We start from the raw sequence: 12,892 nt of genomic DNA on the forward strand, positions 1-12,892 counted from the left end.
AATGTTAATCTTACTTTTACTTATTTCCTAGAAAACAAATAATCCCAGCAGGTTAAATTCTTGATTCTCTGTGACAAGCTCTGATGAAAACTTCTGAGGTCAATGAAAGTTTTCATTACAATCACAATGACTTTTCCTAAATGCCTACTAAAACATTTCTTGGGATTAGGGGGTGTAATTCAGTGCTATAGCACGTAGTATGTATAAGGCCCTACATCCAAGCCCTAGGGCATGTACACACACACACACACACACACACACACACACAAACGCACACAATATTTTTCAGGTCCAAAAGCCCATTGTCTAAAATACATAAAAGAAAAAATAATAGCTGTGAAGAGTATGCTTGTTTACAAGATGGCATTCATGGTATATCAAAACTCATACATTTTTTAGTAATGATGATTTACTAAGTGACTCATGCAAGCATGCACTAAATATTTTATAAGCATAGTTTAGTATATTTCTTACAACAACCATATGGATTAGAAATTATTACATTTATTATTATTCCCATCTTGGAATTTCTTTTCTTTTGTGGTACCGGGGATCAAAGTGAGAACTTGCACTTGCGAGGCAGGCACAGTGCCACTGAGCTAACTCCGCAGCCCCCCATTTTGCAAATTTGAAGATGTATACTAGTCAGTGCCATATAATTCATGCCATAATTGTTTTTTTTTTTTTTTTGGTGTTCACTTCTTTGTTTTTCCTCCCCATTTAGTTTATTAGTACATTTAAAGCAAATAATACAGTTACATTTATCATTGGAATCTTGTACCTTTACATGATGTACCTTGCTTGTTATTTTTTCCCATTCCCTTGCTGTGCCTTCACCCCCTTGACCCTTCCCTATTTATAGACTTTATTTCTATTTTTTCATTTTTTCAAATTTTTTCCTTATTTCCTTTCCCTTCCCTTTCCCATTCCCCTTTAACCATTTTCTTCCTATTTCATGCTCCCAATTGTATCATCTGAACCTTATTTACACTTTTAGTTTTTCATACCAGAAAAACTTCTATATTTACTCAAGTGTGTCCTATTTATTTCACTTAAGAATATAGCCTCAATGTGCATCCATTTAGCTATAAATGTTTCTAGTTTCTCATTCTTTAAAGCTGAGTAGTACTCCATTTTATAGAAAACCCACATCTTCTTTATACAGTCTTCAGTTGATGGACATTTGTTTCCAAGTTTTAGCTATTATGAACTGTGCCACTATAAACATGGGTGCACATATATCACTGTGGTATGATTCTTTTGGAAAGATACCCAGCAGAGGGATAGCTGGGACAAATGGAACCTCTAATCCTAGTTCTTTGAGGTATCTCCATATTGATTTCCACAGTGGTTGCACGAGTCTGCACTCCCACCATCAGTGGAGAAGGGTTCCTTTCTCTCCACAACCCCACCAGCATTTGTTATTGGCTGATTGCTTGATATCAGCCATTCTTTCTGGGATAAGGTAAAATCTCAATGTTGTTTTCATCCACATCTCTCCAATGACCAGTGATGTTGAACATTTTTTCATATATTTACTTGCTACTTTTAGTTGTTTCTCTGAGAAATCTCTGTGCATTTCAGATGTCCATTTTTGAATTTGGTCTTTATATCTGCAGAGGCCTGATTTTTTTTTTTTTGAGTTCTTTATATTTTCTAGATAGTAGTCCTTTAAGGAGTAGGTGGTAAAAATTTTTTCGCACATTGTAGCTTGTCTCTTAGCTCTGTTTTTGGTTTCTCTTGGAGTGCAAAAATTTTTTAATAAAATGAGATCCCAGTTGTTGATTTTTTGTGCAAATTCTCATGCTGCTGAGGATTTGTTCATAGTCTTCTCCTATGCCAATGTATTTGAGAGTTCTACCTAATTTACTTTCCAGTAAGTTTAGTGTTTCTATTTTGGTATTTAGATCTTTAATCCACTTGGATTTTAGTTTAGTACCTGTTAAAAGGTAGGGTTCTAGTTTTAATCTTTGGCAAGTTGAAAGCTAGTTTTTCCAACAGCATTTACTAAAGAGGCCATCTTTCCTCCAATGAGGATGGTTGGCTCCTTTGTCAAGGATGATGTAGCTGAGTATGGCTGATGTTGTTTCTGCATCTTCTAACCTATTCCATTCATCCTCAGATCTGTTTCTTTACCAGTACCATGCTGCTTTTATCACAGTGGCTTTGTGGTATAATCTCAAGTTGAAATTGTGATACCCTCTGCCATGTCTCTGTTGCCTAGAATGGTTTTGCTATTCTAGATCTCTTCTGGTTCCAAATGAATTTTTGAGTTGTTTTCTCAAATTCTGTGAAATATACTATTGGGATTTCAATCTTGATTGCACTGAATCTGTATAGCAGTTTTGGTAGTATGGCCATTTTCACTGTGCTGATTCTTCCTATCCAGCAGCAAGGGATATCTTTCCATTTTCTTATATCCTCTTCAATCTCTTTTTTCCGAATACTGTAATTTTCATTGTAGAGGTCTTCTGTCTCTTTTGTTAGATTGATTCCTATATATTTCATTTGTTTTGGATGTTATTGTGAAAGGAATTGTTTCCTTAATTTCTTTCTCAGGGAATCAGTTATTTGTGTACAAGAAGGCTATGGATTTTTGAGTGTTGATTGTATATCCAGCTACTCTACTGATTCTGTAAATTAAGTAAAGAAGTCTTTTTTGGCAAAGTTTTTTGGGTCTTCTCTGTAAAGTATCATATTGGCAGCAAACAGTGACAGTTTAACTTCTTCCTATCCTATTTTTATTAGATTTACTTTCTTTCTCTAATTGCTGTGGCTAATATTTCCAGAACTATATTTAACAGGAATAGTGATAGTTGACATCCTTGACTTGTTCCTGATTTTAGGGTGAAGTATTTCAGTTTTTGACCTTTTAGAATGATACTGAATGTTGGTTTTTCATAGATAGCCTTTATTAGGTTGAGATAAAGACCATGTATTCCAATTTTCTGTAAGATTTTTTTCATAAAAGTGTATTGAATTTTGTGGAATGCTTTTTCTGCATCTATTGAGATAATCATATGGTTTTTGTCCTTGATTCTGTTGACATAGTGCATTACATTTATTGATTTATGTATGTTGTACTATCCTTGCATCCCTTGGATGAATCCAACTTGGTCAAGATTTATGATCTTCTTGAAGATCTTCTGTATTCTGTTTGCCAATATCTTATTGAGTATTTTTTAATCTATATTCATTAAGGAGATTGGCCTGTAGATCTCTTTTTTGTTTGGGTCTTTCCCTGGTCTTGGAATCAAACTAATGCTTGCTTCCAGGAATGAATTTGGAAATACTGCTTCCTTTTCAATTTCATTGAAGAGTTTAAAGAGTAGAGGCAATAGTTCTCCTTTAAATATCTGTAGAATTCAGCAGTGAAGCCATCAGGAACTGGGCTTTTCATTCTTGGTAATATTTAATTACATTTTCAATTTCACTGATTGTAATTGGGGTGTTTAGACTTTTTATATCTCCTTCATTCAACTTGGGAAGTGGATATGTATCTAGGAATCTGTCCATCTCTTCTGTATTTTCCTTTTTATCAGAGTATAGATTTTCAAGGTAGGTATTGATGATCCTTTGGATTTCTGGTGGATCTGTTGTGACTTTGCCTTTTTCCTTCCTGATTACATGAATTTGAGCCTTTTCTTTCCTGTTCTTGATGAGGTTGGGTAAGTGTCTATCAACTTTATTTATTCTTTCAAAAAACTAACTCTTCGATTCATTTATATTTTTGTATCATTCTCTCAGTTTCCATTGCATGAATTTCTGCTCTGATTTTTATAATTTCCTCCCTTGTACAGGCTTTCTGTTTGTCTTGCTCTTCTTTTTCTAGGAGCTTAAAGTTAAGCATTAGGTTGTTTATTTGATCTCACTCTGTTTTCCTAGTATGAACATTTACTGCTATGAATTTGCCTTGTAGAACTGCTTTCATTGTGTCCCATAGATTTCTATATGTTATATTGGCATTATACTTTAATTGTTGAAACCGTATAATTTCTTATTTAATTTCCTCTGTGTCCCAGCAGTAGTTCAGTAGGATGTTACTTATGCTCCACATGTTTGTGAAGTTCTTGCAGTTTCTTAGGCTATTGCACTGTGGTCTGATAATATACATGAGATGACTTCAATTCCTTTGCATTTACTTAAGCATGTTCTATGAGCTAGCATGTGGTCTGTTTTAGAGAATGACCCATGTGCAGCCAAAAAGAATATATATTCTGATTTTGGGGGATGGAACACTCTGTAGACATCTACTAAGTCCATTTGTTCTAAGACTTGGTTCAGTTCTGTTATTTTGTTGTTGATTTTTTTTTCTAGATTATCTCAATTTGCATCAGTGGAGTATTGATGCAATACTACAATTGTATTAAATGCTTATATATTTATGATTGTCATTTCTTCCTCTTGAATTGTTTCCTTTACAAGGACATAGTGGCCTTCTTTGTCTCAATCAGTTGTGGTTTGAAATCTATTCTGTCTGCAAATAAGATAGCTACCATCACTTTTTTGGGGGGCTCCTGTCACATGGAGAACTGTTTTCCATCCTTTTATTCTCAGTCTTTGAATTTCTTTGTGGATTAAGTGGGTTTTTCATATATAACATATTGTTGGATTTTGCTTCTTAATCCATTCTGCCAGCCTATTTCTTTTGATTGGTGAATTGAGGCCATTAACATTGATTGTTATAACTATTATGTATTGGCTTTCCATTGTCATGTTATTTTCCTGCTATTGGTGCTGTTATTTATTTTTATTTATTTATTTTACTGTTCCCTTTCCCCCTTTAATTTTTTGCCTTGACTGGTATATTTGCTCTATTGGCCCTTATGGAGTTGTGGTCTTCATTTTCTTCTCCCAAGATATTGTTTAGCGTGTTTGGACTGCCAGTTTGATGTTCATGAAATTTCTCAGGTGTTCTTTCTCATGGAAATATTTTATTTCCCCATCAATTTTGAAAGAGAGTTTTGCAGGTTACATCAGTCTAGTTTGGAGGTTGTTTTCTTTTAGGAAATGAAATACCTCACTCCAGGCTCTCCTTGATTTGAGAGTTTCTGTTAAAAAGTCTGCTGTGATGCTGATGGGCTTTCCTTTGCATGTGACTTGTTTCTTTTCTCTAATAGCATATAGTGTTTTGTTCTTCTGTTGGGTTTCTGGGATCTTGATTATCATATGTCCAGGTGTAGATTTTTTTTTTTTATCATGGCTATTTGGAGTCCTATATAACTCACTTGTATGTCAAATTCTTTTGTTCTGTGTGGGAATTTTTCTGTCATTAATCCTGTGAACAGTTTTTTATGTCATTTGTACTTTCTCCTGCTACTTCATGGATTCCTATCAGTCTTATATTATTCTTCTTTGCATCGTGCAAGAGCTGTTGGATTGACTTCTCCTGATCCCTTACTGTTTTCCAGAGATCTCTCTTCATGGTCAATGACTTCAATCTTTTCTTCTGTATCCTCAATTCTATCTTCACACTCATTCATCCTGCTGTGAATGCTTTCTACAGTTTTTAATCTCCTGGATACTGTTTGAATCTGTTTCATGGATTCCATTTCTTTCCTTTGTTTGGCATTCAAGGTTTCCATTTCTTTCCTCTGCTGGGCATTCATGGTTTCCATCATGGTCCTGTCTTTCATTGTGCTCACCATCTCTGTAGTTATCTGGGAAAGTTTTTCTTTTTTAATATTTTCTAGAGCCTCATTTATCTGTTTTGTTACTTCCTGTGCTATTGGTTCAGGGTGCCTAGATGGTTGACTGTTAGACCTTTCCACCTCATTTTCCCCAGAGTTTACCTTTGATGGGGTGGAAGTCTGTGTTTGTGTCTTGTTTAAATATCTTCTCAAAACTAATTTTGTCACTCGTACTGTCCTTGGTATAATTCCTGGGTTACTACTTCAATCTTCCAGATATAGCTGGTCTTTAGATTTTCATTGTCTAATGTCTCTGAGGCCATCTCATTTTCATTATACCAGGGAGGATAACTGGTTAGATCAATCACAACACCTTAGCCTAGGTGATACAATCAGCAACATGATAGCATCAAGCACAGCTTGGAAAATTACAATTTGTGGTAGTTATTAATATATCATCTCTAATTGTGTGAATTAAGTCAATCGAGGACCAGCCCTAAATATGTTTATAGTAAACAATCTCTTCAATATAGCAACTTTACTCTTCAGGATGGGGATTCAGAAGAAGTTGGGAAGGGAGCATAGGTAGATAGGATAGAGAAAGGTTAGAAGTGAGGCAAGAGAACACAGGAAGATCACACAAACTCTAGGGAGATGTTGAAGAGAAAAGGAGAAGACAGAACTAAATATACCCAAGAATAGAACAAACTAACAGTGATAGGGAGGCGAAAGACTGCAATCACTTTCTTTTAAAATCTATGGCAATTACAAGAAGGAAACAAGAAGAAAGGGAAAAGAAAGAAAATAAATTTTAATTAGGATGGGAGCAGGAATAAAAAGGGAGAGTAATACAGATCAAGGGAGGGGGGATAAGAAAAAGAAGATTAAAAATTGAGAAAAGAAAAAGAAAATATTTTTAAATAATGATAAAAGAAAAATAGTACTTTGAAAATAAAAAACACAAATAGAAATAGAGGGCCTCCTTCAGGATATGCCTCTGTTGACACAGTAGACAGTATGGGCAGGAGTGTGGGGTCTATGCTAATAAGACTCAGCAAGCAATCAGCTGTCCCCTGAGGTTTGGGCTGATGTTTGGCTGCAAGGCTGAAGTTTAGATCTCTGTCCTTCTTCTGGTTGGAACTCTGCAAGGTTCCACTGAAGTTAGACCAGGTTCCAATGTGAGGTGCTGTTCCCTCCAACTTACCAGCTATGGTGGTGTGCCTTTATTGCAGATTTTTTTCACTTTTCCAGTGGTCTTCACTTTTCATCTAGGAGCCTCAGAGAGGCCTTTTTTTCTCTTTTTATAGCAGTGAACATCACTGTATTGGTGACTGCATGGTTGGACTCCTCTGTGACCATAGGTGAAAGGCATGAGCCTACCACAGGTTTGCAAGTGGTGGCAGGGCTCCTCTGTGGTGCTGGGTCAAATGCGCATGCCTATCAGAGGGTTGAGCAGGTTGTTTTTATTGTTTTAATTTTAAATTATTTATTTAAATATATTTTAGTACATGTTTGTAGTATATATGCTTACATTGTTTTTGAGAAGTCAGTACATATATATAACACATCTTAATTCTTTGTTTCAGACTTTTTCCTTCCCTTCATTTCCATCATTCTTGATCCCTTTCTCATTTGAGAAAAATCTTATCTCCTTAATTACTATCATCTAACTTTTATCTTGCTCTTCATTTATGTTTTGCAGTTTCTCATACAAGAAAAAAAACCATGTAGGGGCCAGGGATTTAACTCAGTGGCACTGCCCCTGCCTTTCAAGGGCAAGGTCTTGAGTTCAAACAGTTATGCAAAAAAAAAAAAAAGGATAACCATGCAATATTTAAATCTGTGTTTATTTCACTTAACACAATCATCTCAAGATACACCCCTTTTTCATACAAATGACTCAAGTTTATTCTTTCTTTTGTGTTTATTTCACTTAACACAATCATCTCAAGATATATCCTTTTTTGATACAAATGACTCAAGTTTATTCTTTCTTTTGACACAGTAATATTTTACCATGTGTAAATACATCTCTATCCATTCATCTGGTGATGGGCATATGACCTGTTTCCAAGCTTCAGCTGTTTTTTGAGACAGGGTCTCACTGTGTAGTTGAAACTGACCTGGAACTCACTATGTAGCCCAGGCTGGTCTCGAACTCACACAGTGATCCTCCTGCCCCAGCATCTGAGTGCTGGGATTACAGGCATACACCACCATGCCCGGTGGTTTAGCTGTTATGAATTGTACCTCTATAATCACGAGTATACATGTCTTCAACTATATAGCTGTATCAGAAATCTAAAAGGAGAATAGCTAAGTAAAGTGGAATTTCTACTTTTAACAAGTTTTTCTTTGAGGAATCTCCATAGTAGTTGTACTGTTTTACATCCCACCAATAATCTAGAAGGGTTCTTTTCCCCCCACAGCCTTGTCAGCATTTATACTATTGTTTCTACTCTTTCCTTGGTTTCTGTCAAAAAAAAAAATCCTTTCACATCTATAACTTCAAGAAATTTACTTATTTTATCTTCCAGCAGATTAAGTGCTTTTGTTTTACTGGTTAGATCCCAGTTCATTTTGATTTTAGTTTAGTAAATGGTGAGATATAAGGATATAAATTCAATGTTCTGCATGTGGATAGGCAGTTTCCACAGCATCGGTTATTAAGCAGGCTATATTTTCTTCAGTATATGCTTTTGCCCCTTTGTCAAAGATCACATATTTGTACATTTTGGAAAACTCATGCTTTTAAAATATGTTTTGCCTATTATGTGGTGCATATTTTTAATGATTTCAGCATTTTTGTTTTGTTTTGTTTTTTTGCCAAGAGAAAAGACGTGGAGACTTGTCTAACAGTTAACATTAATAAGGCAACATGAGAGAGAAAACTGAAGTACAAGATATAATGTATTATAGCAGAAACCTGTGGACCTTTAAAATGTGCACACTAGCCAGTCCTTTCCAAGGGTTCTGAGCTCCCTGAGCTTTTACTGTCCTGCAAGAAAAAAGTACTTCTGATTGAAAGCAATATACTTATCATTATATAAGTGGACTAATTATTGATAAAATAATTATATAAGCCTGTTCATGGTTTGCCATGAAGGGAAGACTTTATATCACCAGTTACTTTAGAGGCATTTGAGAAAGCTGATTTAAACTTTACCTGTTTAGTTTGCTGCATATCAAATATTATACAATAGGTTAAATTATTCTAATTTTCCTTTTGCTCTTTCTTCCTTCCTTTCTTTCTTTCTTTCTTTCTTTCTTTTTGAGAAGTGCAGTTTCTCAAGAATATCTGGCCTGTGATGTGTCCATCCTGACTTTCCTGTAGAGCACAGAGCCCTGTGGAATGCCATATTCAGGGATTTATTTATCCCAGCTTCACCAGACACTGCCTAACTTGCTTTAACCAAGGGCATTCCAACACTATCGCTGAATAGCTTGCTAACTCATGTGGTATTCTATAAAGTATACTTGAAATATGTTTGATTATTATATGTATAGACCTAGTGAACAAACCAAGTCACTTAAAAACCTCTCTGAATTTTACAAATTTTATCCAATTTCCTCCTTTAAAGTCCCCCCCATGTACAAAAGCTTTGCTTCTCTGTTTTTTTCTTGTCCCTTCCTTCCTTTCTCCCTTCCTCCTCCCTTGTTCATCTTCCCATTTTGAACACTTTCTTCCCATTCCCCAACATCCATTATATATTATACATCACAGTCCTTATTTCAACATTCAATTTCTCACACCAAAGAAACAATGTGGCATTTAAACAGGTGTCCAATTTATTTCACTTAAGAGTATGATCTCAAGATCCATCTATAAATGTCTGAAGCTCATCCTTCTTTATGGCAGACTAGTATTCCATTGTATAAAGAAACCACATCTTTATCCACTCACCAGTTGATGGACATTTGGGCTGTTTCTAAGATTTAGCTATTATAACCTGTGCTGCTATAAACATGGGCGTGCATATATCATTGTGGTATGATTCTTTTAATTTTTTTGAAAAGATACCAGGAAGAGGTATAGCTGGATCATATAGAACCTGTAGTTTTAGTTTTTTGAGAACACACCACACTGATTTCCAGTGGTTGCTCTTGTCTATACTCCCACCAGCAGTGAAGGGTTCCTTTTTGCCCACAGCTCCTCCAGCATTTGTTATTGAGTGATTTCTTAATAGCTACCATTCTTTCTGGAGTGAAATAAAATGTCAGCATTTTAATTTGCGTATCTCAGATGACCAGTGATGCTGAATATTTTTTCATATATTTATTTACCGAAAGCCTCTCAGTTTTTTTTGTTTTGTTTGTTTTGTTTTCTTTTGTTTTTGTTTTTGTTTTTTTTTTCTGGTTCAGGGGTTCCATCTCAGGTCTTGCACTTGCAAGGTAGGTGATGGCACCACCGAGCTAAATCCCCAGCCCAGCTTCTCAGATTTTATGTGAAAATAAAAGCTTCTGTTTTAGGATGTTGAAGTAGGGAGGGATGAAAAATCAAAATATATAGCACTTGATTACAAATGCTTCAGCCAAAAAGTGTCTATATGTAATATATGTAGATATATCTATAGGTGTGAGCACATACACACACAGAGTACACTCAAATGTACCAGTGTTCAAAGATGCTAATTGAAAAGCATTGGATCTCTAGGTTTAAACTTATTAGATAAAATGAAGGTAGTCTTGTAAAGGCAAGCATACCTGCTTTATTTTACGCAAGTGAGAGATGCAGTCACATGAAGAGTATATGATGAGAGATAAAGGATCTTAAGGTCAAAAAAGAAGTGAAAGGGAAAGATTCATTTTATTGAATATAGAGAGCTATGTACCTAGAGAAAGGCTTCTGAAGTTGTTCACAGAATTGCCTTGCCATCCCTTTGGGAGTTATGGTTCCACATGCAAGAGTTCGAAGGCCTTTCAGCCAGGCAAATGGGAACATTGCCCAGAAAATTGTCAGGAAGTTATTTGTTTTTACTCCTGTCCAGTGTACTGTAGGCCACATCACAACACAGAGAAGCCTGCCAACTTTAAATTGTGTTATGCAGACAAATAAGTAGGGGAGCCACTCTGAAAAGAGGCCCTCATGATTTACCTGAAGCCCTAGTCACTTGGCTGAGTGGAGCTAACAGCCTGAAATGCGCTGCAGCCAGGCCTGGCCTGACCTTGATCTTCCTCAGCTTGGCTATTAATCCCGAACTTGTGGCTGGCTCTGGGAAGCAATGTATAATGGATTGCACATCATCTCATGTGCTTCTAGGGCACAGATATTGGCATGCGGCATTTCCTGAATAACTTCCCAAGGACTTCAGCGAAGGTTGAAGCATGTAAAGGGGGAAGGGTGGCCCTGCCTTCATATTCAGCTTTAATATATTATTAGCTGAAACAATATCATCAGCACTGCTATTGCCCTAAGGGAAAGAGAAGAGTCATTTAGTTCCCTGCAATTTCTGCCATGCTTCTTGTAATATTGCAAACTGTTGCTAATCTGCTCTTTCCAGTGTTAATGTCTTGCATCCTTTGCAACATTTTTGCTTCTCTTGTTTCTTCTTTTCCTTATTTTAAAATGTTTAACCTTTACTGTAGGTTATAAAAATTGTGAAATTGAATTGGTTCATATTACCATTAAAGATTTTAAGTGAAGGCTCCTACCTGCCTTTGCAAAGTTTTTATTACATTAAAACTGTAGCAATTCTTGTTTTCTTTTGATATTCATTCATTTATTATGCTATAAATATTTCTATAATATTAATACATGGTACTGTAGATTTTATGATACATATGAACCTTAAAATACATTTTATGTAATCATTATATCTACTGATCACAGTGCAGAATTCATAGACTTGAGTATCTTGCCCATAAGCACTAAAGCTACAAAGAAGCATCAAACAAAAGTAATTTAACATCTGTACAAACATGAATTTATATTTTGCCTCCCCTTTACACTAGAAGATAAATAATTCATCTGTGGTGGGCTGGGGACTTAGCCTAGTGGTTCTGCTGCCTGCCTCACAAGTGCAAGGACCAAAGTTTAATCCCGGTTCCAAAAAAATAAATAATAATAATAATAATAACTCATCTGTGGAGAGTGACAATGATATGATATATTGCAAGTAATTCAGAAAATTATGAAACTCGATGCTTTTATGTTTTTTGCATTTTACCAAAATCTGTCACTTATGATATTAATAAAGATAGCTAAGAAATTATTGTCCAAATTGTCAACAGAGGCTCCTCCTGTAAATTAATGAAACAAATAAGATGTCATAAGACTTTAGTCTTTGGTTTATTGCCCATTATGTTTGTTCAAATTGTTTGTAGTACAATATAAGTAAGCATTTTTAAGGCTAAACGTTTTCATTCATAGAAATACTTATTTCTAGATGCTTTTCCTGATACCAGTAAAAATTTAAATACATTTTTGTACCATGATACTTTCTATTATGACCTACCCAGCAATGCTAATGATTAAAGGAAAAAACTGTTATTTAGAAATTTAGAGATTGTAAAAATTAGTTACTTTACTAGTAGATGCTTCTGAATAAAGTTGGTACTTTCTATTGTTTTTATTTTTGTTTTTTTGAGACAGGGTCTCACTATGTAGTTGAGACTGACCTGGAACTCACTGTGTAGTCCAGGCTGGTCTCGAACTCACAGGGATCCTCCTATCTCAGACTCCCAAATGCTGGGATTACAGGCATGAGAGACCACACTCAGATAAATTAGTTCTTTTTGGATGTGAAAGAATATAACAAGCCAAAATATCTCCCTAGCTTAGATGATAGCACTGTATCTGATTTGTTATGTCTCAGAGAAATAATCAGAAGTGTTTATTTATTTATTTATTTTGGTAAAGGGGATCAAACTCAGGACCTTGCACTTGCGAAGCAGGTAGTGGAACCACTGAGCTAAATCCCTGGCCCCAGAAATGTTTAACCACTAAATTGTTTTTTGTTCACCTTTTATTCTTGAATATGTATTATTTGAATGGCATTTGTTTGTGTAAGATTATTACAGAAATAAGAAGCATCCATTTCTGCACATGGGCAGATATATCAGTTAAGGTCCTCTGAGTTCAGGGCTCTTGTTTTATTCTATGTGTGACTATATCTTTGCAAAGCTTCTTCCTGGAAACTCAGCAAAATGACTAAATCATTCATATCATGAGAAATGGGCTGGTTTGTATCTACACATAAGATTTTTAAGAAGAAATATCTGAAGTCTTCAAAACTGTGTACAGAAGCATGAAATAGAATTTA

The 12,892-nt window shown here is 35.4% G+C and overlaps 1 protein-coding gene across 3 annotated transcripts in view; it reads left to right on the forward strand.

The window, feature by feature from the left end:
- Prkn (parkin RBR E3 ubiquitin protein ligase) overlaps positions 1-12,892 on the forward strand; it is a 1,339,037-nt gene that overhangs the window by 515,020 nt on the left and 811,125 nt on the right. The window lies entirely within an intron of this gene.

Source organism: Fukomys damarensis, unplaced genomic scaffold (genome assembly GCF_012274545.1).
Source record: "Fukomys damarensis isolate Sample0158 unplaced genomic scaffold, DMR_v1.0_HiC HiC_scaffold_14, whole genome shotgun sequence".
Taxonomy (NCBI): domain Eukaryota; kingdom Metazoa; phylum Chordata; class Mammalia; order Rodentia; family Bathyergidae; genus Fukomys; species Fukomys damarensis.